Below are 6118 nucleotides of genomic sequence, written 5' to 3'. Positions count from 1 at the left end.
GAGTTTTTTCATCTTCGTACAAATTTTGCTAAAATGAAAATGAATGATTATTACAGAATCATATGAGATGATGGCGTGTGTATAATCACAACCGTTATGTAATTTCCTCAAGGCTATAATTCGGATGGAAGAATTCGGAAGGGAGTGCCAATTTCGGACATTTGGGGCCATGTTCTCCAACCTGAAATGATCTGTACCACTTTAGAACACATAGGTACCTACAATTAGTATTTTTTTTATTAAAATGTCCACACGAATCATTTAGGTCATTAACTCCAAAAGTTTACCATTTGATCAAATGCGAACAAAGCTTAGTCATTAGAGGAATAATTTGGGAGCATTTTGAAAACCTTGTGCCGAAAAATACCTTATCAATGATTAACAAACAAAAATGGTTTATACTCGTACGATTCGTGTTCAACTTTATTTTATTAAAATTTATAATAACGTTTTGGGTAACTGTATCTGTTCCTGGACACCTCTTCTTTTTGAATCTTTGCAATTCTTGCTTCTTTAAAGATGATACCAAAATTAAATTAAGTTTAACAAACAAAGAAGTTAGCTGAAAAGATCGTGTTGTTAAAAAAAAGAAGTAGGTATGTAAATAGATCTAAAAATCAAAAAGAAAGAAGCGGTAAGCATCACACTAAACTTGTCATACGAATATTTTTTTTACCCGTTGATTGCACCTCAGAACAGCAAAAGACTCAAAAGAAATTGGCTAGTACACCTGAAAGGAGGTTGAAGAGGCATTTCAGTGGAGACGACCTCATTACGCCATTTGAGAGTTGAGTCAGCAGATTAGCTCGTAGAACATGTTGCATTTTCATTTCTAATAAAAGTATGAAAAAAAGAGTGTGTGCTTAAAATGCACAGCAGAAGTGAAAACTTCTATGACGCTGGTAATTGATTTTAAGTAGGTAATTAAATACAGGTGTCCCAGAACTCACGGATCAAACTTAGAGTGCGTTTTCCTTGGAGATAAATGAAAGCAATCGCGTTAAAAAATGGTCAGAGGCCCGGTTGTTAAAGTTAACATAATGTCAAGCGATCTGATTGAAGGATATTTAACATTTCATTTGAATCAGCCAATCAAATGGGCGGATTTCCGACTTGACGCATTGTTAGCTGTCACGATGTTAACTACGCTTTATACAACCGGGCCAAAGTGTAGTAGATTTTTTGTTATTAACAATTAAAGTTGACCAATCAGAAGATCGTTGTTCAATTTCAGGTAAATTGCTTAGCAACATAATTCTAGTAGTAATTTTTATTGTTCATGCGTATTACACGTTACTGAAGTAAAGAACTCAGTTTTCTGGTGACAATTCAGTTAGCATTCTCTCGACCAATCAGATTTACGAAATTGGTCAGTACGGACCAATCACGCTTGTTTTAAAGTATTTCTTTCATAGAACTTTTCAATCTTCGCTCAGTAAATTGTCATGCCGAATACAAACTTGTGGGTACAAAACTGCCGGAAATTTTCTCCTCAGACCACTCGTATTTATTTTCACGAGTGAGCGAAGCGAACGAATGAAAATTGTCACCGTACTCACTCGTATTACTTGTTATTACCATGGATACATAAAATATTTCCGGAAATATTTTTGACAACTCTAGGTGGAAAGACAAATATTTCCAGTATAACAAAAATTACAAAATTTTTATTCAAATTACTGTTAAGAACCTACCTCCAATCAAATTTCAATTACTGTTAGTTCAATCAGAGAATAATTAGATTTTGATTTTAGATTTGCTGTCTACCTTATCTTTGGGTATTATTGACCACTTTATCTTTGTGAATTATTGGCCACTTTATCTTTTTGAATTATTGTCAACTTTTTTGTAAAATAATCGTAATATTTAAGCTATGAGTTGGAACTCTGAATTATTTGAAGTTTGATCTCATGAGAACCAGTCAAAGGTCCCTTTTTTAGTTTGTGGATTACTGTTTGAGATTGGTATATAAACCCCTTTCTCGCGAGAGGAGGGGAGGGAGAACACATGTTGCTGTAGTCGATGACTGTTACTCTGTCGCTCATCGGTCCAATTTTTGTAATCCTTATTTTAATAAACTAGTGTTAGTAAGTGCAGTCAGTGTCTTCATTTTTAAAATCCTACATTGTTCGTCGAGGCGCACAACATTACTACATTTTTATAAATAAAAGTTCAATTTGTTGAGGAGTTAAAATTCTAGAGTCTTGGTATGTATTTTTAAAAAACTTTAGATACATTTTTTGTGGTTACTGATGGTTAATATATTCATACATTTTCTTACCGAATATTATTCTGCATAGATTCATATCCTGAAAATTTTATTTTCGTACATTGCTGACAAAAACATTTTCGGATTAATTACTTTGCAGCAATGCACTCAAAAAAATTTTCGGATAGAATCTATGCATCGGGATATTATAAATGAAAACTGCTCGAACACTATTGCCCAATTTGAAAAATTCATAACTAAGAAGTTATTGCAACATGAATATTTTTCTTAACGTTTTTCAGCTCCATTACGACTAAGGAATACGCCCTTTAAAGCTGATTGGCCAGTTCTGGGATACCTGTATAATATTAGGTATACTGGGTGCCCCAAAATTCGCGGAACAACTCAGTGGGGCAATGTCAACTTCTGTTAGAGAATTATGAAAAAAAATATTAAAAAATTCTATGTCTTTTAAATTTGAAGATATGGGGGCTCAAAAGGTGCACTTTGATCTCGTTTATTTTGACAATTAATAGCTATTTATGTAACCAGTTAGGAAATGCGTTATTTTGTGTAACGAGTGGAATATTTGCGGGACGAGCGCAGCGAGATCCCGCAAAATCACACGAGCTACACAAAATTGCATTTCCTAAAGTGTTACATAAAAGATTTTTTCTAATTTTGACAAAAAAAAGTTTCTTCAAACGTTAAACGAAGTAATGAATTTCATTAATAATAAATTATTATTGTGTTAAAATATCAAGTAGGTAAGTAGGCACGGTTATTTTGCTTAAAAACAAAAAATATGAGAGTGTCAAATTGATGATACAATAAATTTTTCCTAACCAGTTAGGAAAGATTTTACTTTTCGTAACCAGTTACGAAAAGTGTGACGTTTCCCAACGTCAATTAATTTTGAAAAGTGTCACTTTATATGTCAAAATTAGAAAAAAAAGATTTTGACTATTTGTTTTTTACTAGCCAATGCTATAATAATTTTGAATAATTGTGATCAGGTTTGCAATTATTTACTTCATTATTTCCAGCTTTTTCAAGAAGTTATTTTATGTCGGTTTTGCCTCAAATAACGTATAACAACATGGGTTTGCTTTTTCTTTCTTGTTTCTATGGATACAACAAAAATGAAGTATTTGCAGACTATTGGGATACATAAATAGAATGGGCCGTATCACGACACCCTTATTAAATTAATCATGACTCTAATTACCTTGGTGACGCATTCATCTCTTTCTCACAGGTTATAATGGCATAAATCCATATCGTTTTATGTTTACTTTAATCATGATTTTACTTCACGGCAACTTTAATAACGGTGTCGTGATACGGCCCGTTGTTTTTAAATGTTGCCATATTTTTAGTGTAATAAATAGGTGAATATTATCTTCTACGCACAAAGAAGAAGGTTGATTTTTTTAAACATTTTTTCCTGATATTTTAATGACTATTTTACAACGTACTGCTAAGGTATTCCGCGAATTTTGGGGCACCCAGTATAAATTATATTATTACGGGTGATAGTATACTTGGAGGAATCAGGAACAAGGCATAAATAATTATTAATATTATTTAAATCCAATGCTGTTTTTAAAAATCCAATTAAGGGCTTTGATTTTTCTGTCGAGAAATCGATATTAAAATCTCCTCTCAAAATGTGACAGTTTCTCGGCTCCCCCGAACTCAGTCGAATGAGCCTTTCACCGCGGAGCGTGTGACGTGACGGCGTGACGGTGAAACTAATTCGCTGCCCAGGAATAATGTCGCGATGCCCCTAAGGAAATTTGCACTTCAAAAAAAAAAAAAACATTTGCAGCCTTCAACTCAAAATCATAGGTACCTAATCGATGTAAGTTCCGATTGAACAGAGCAGATCCTGCTGCTGTATAAATGAGCAAACTTTCATGTATGAATTCGATGGTTATACTAGGTGCCCCAAAATTCGCGGAACAACGTAGTAGTACGTTGTTAAGAGTCATTAAGAGATCAGGTAAAAATGTTTAAAAAAATCAATCTTCTTTTTTGTAGAAGATATGGACCTATTCGTTACACTAAATGTGGCAACATTTAAAAACATTCTATGCATCCCAATAGTCTGCAAATATTTAATTTTTGTTGTATCCTTGGAAATGAGAGGGAAAAATCAACGAACATAAAATTACTACTTGGAAATGCTGGAAATAATGAAGAAAATAATTGCAAACCTAATCATAATCGTTCAAAATTATTAGGCCACTGGCTAGTAAAAGACAAATAGTCAAAAAAAATGTATTATTTAAAATAAATGAGATCAAAGCTGCACCTTTTGTGCCCCCATATCTTCAAATCTAAGAGGTATAGAATTTTTAAATTATTTTTCTCCTTATTTTCTAACATGAATTGACATTACCTCATTGAGTTGTTCCGCGAATTTTGGGGCACCCAGTATATGTATTTACACTTTGATTAAGTAAGATACAGGGTTAGTCACGAGAGACTTCCGATGAAAATTTCGTTATATGCAACCGAAACTATAATTTCCAATGGTTTCTAGCTTCATAAATTTATAAAAAGTAATATTTAAATCAACGATTGCTGGTCCTTATTGTCTGTCATGTCAGTTTTCAAATTTATATTAACTTTTGCTCATAACCTCAATAAAGAGAAAGTGCCATAATTAATCTTATTCGCCAAGCTACTTGGATTGCTAATTTATTTCGAATTAAACAAAATATCAAGTTCTAGGGGTTTCTTGTATTTTGGGTTGCATACAACGAAAGTTTCATCAGAAGTCTCTCGTGAATAACCCTGTATAAATAGCAGCTATATGATAATAATTTGTCCATTTTTCCGCTTCACATTTTGCTACACAAATTTCTCCAATAGATGATTTGTTGAAACCATATGATTGAAAATTACTAGCTCGCTCGCTCGGGTAAACTCGACTCCCTCGAACACACTCAAATGAGCCTGAATTCACTGCCCGGTGTGCTGCGCCTAAAGAAGTTTTCATTTCAAAAAATGTATTTTCATCTAGCTTCTAGCAAATCCGAATCGGCACTGGACTGATCTTGAAATGCACATCGCTGTTGGTTTCATAAAAGGTAGGTAATAGAAGATTTTAAAATTTGTGGCATAAAAATGACCGTTGAAGGAGTCATATGACATCATAGTCAATAAAGGTGATTTTTGCAAATCAAGTAAAGTGTCGCTTCCGTTGAGCCTGAGCCTGACGATTTGAGCGTGACGATTTTAGCGTGTCGCTTAGTCGAGCCTGACGGCCCGAGCGTGACGATGCATTGAATACGAGGCTCAGCTATAGAGACAGTAAAAGTAAAATTTTATGGCTTTATAATTCACTTGATTTCAATTTTGTTTCGAAAATTTCGCTTTTCATTGGCTTTATAATATCAGGTGGAAGCGGTGAAATTTTGGCTTCATTAATAACTATTACTGATTGAAAATTGAAAACTCATTGTTGATTAACGAGATGCTATTGGAACGATAATTTTCCTACATTTTTTCTGTCAAAAAAAAAGAAGACTAACTTCGTTTTCAGCGAGCGGTAAGTGAAGCGAAGAAAATTAAACTGTGCAAAACGTCCGAAAAGACTACGGTTTGTGAATGAATACGGGAATACGTGTTGTTAGGTCAAGAATAATACGAACGGAAGCCAATAGAGGCGCCACTATTCGACCGTCGATACGTTCTTTGCATGACGTCATTACTGCAGTCAACAACCCTAGACCACCTGAGAAATAGACTGTGCACTTTATATGCATCAAACAATATTTAATAGTACACATCTGCGTATTCTTTTTACAACAAATACGAATAAAAGAAACAAATATAATCCATGCACTAATTTATTATGGCCAATAAAAAAAGATAAGGACATTGTCAAATGTAGACATT

This window comes from Tenebrio molitor, chromosome 5 (assembly GCF_963966145.1).
Source record: "Tenebrio molitor chromosome 5, icTenMoli1.1, whole genome shotgun sequence".
Taxonomy (NCBI): domain Eukaryota; kingdom Metazoa; phylum Arthropoda; class Insecta; order Coleoptera; family Tenebrionidae; genus Tenebrio; species Tenebrio molitor.
Note: the sequence above shows the minus strand (reverse complement) of the source record.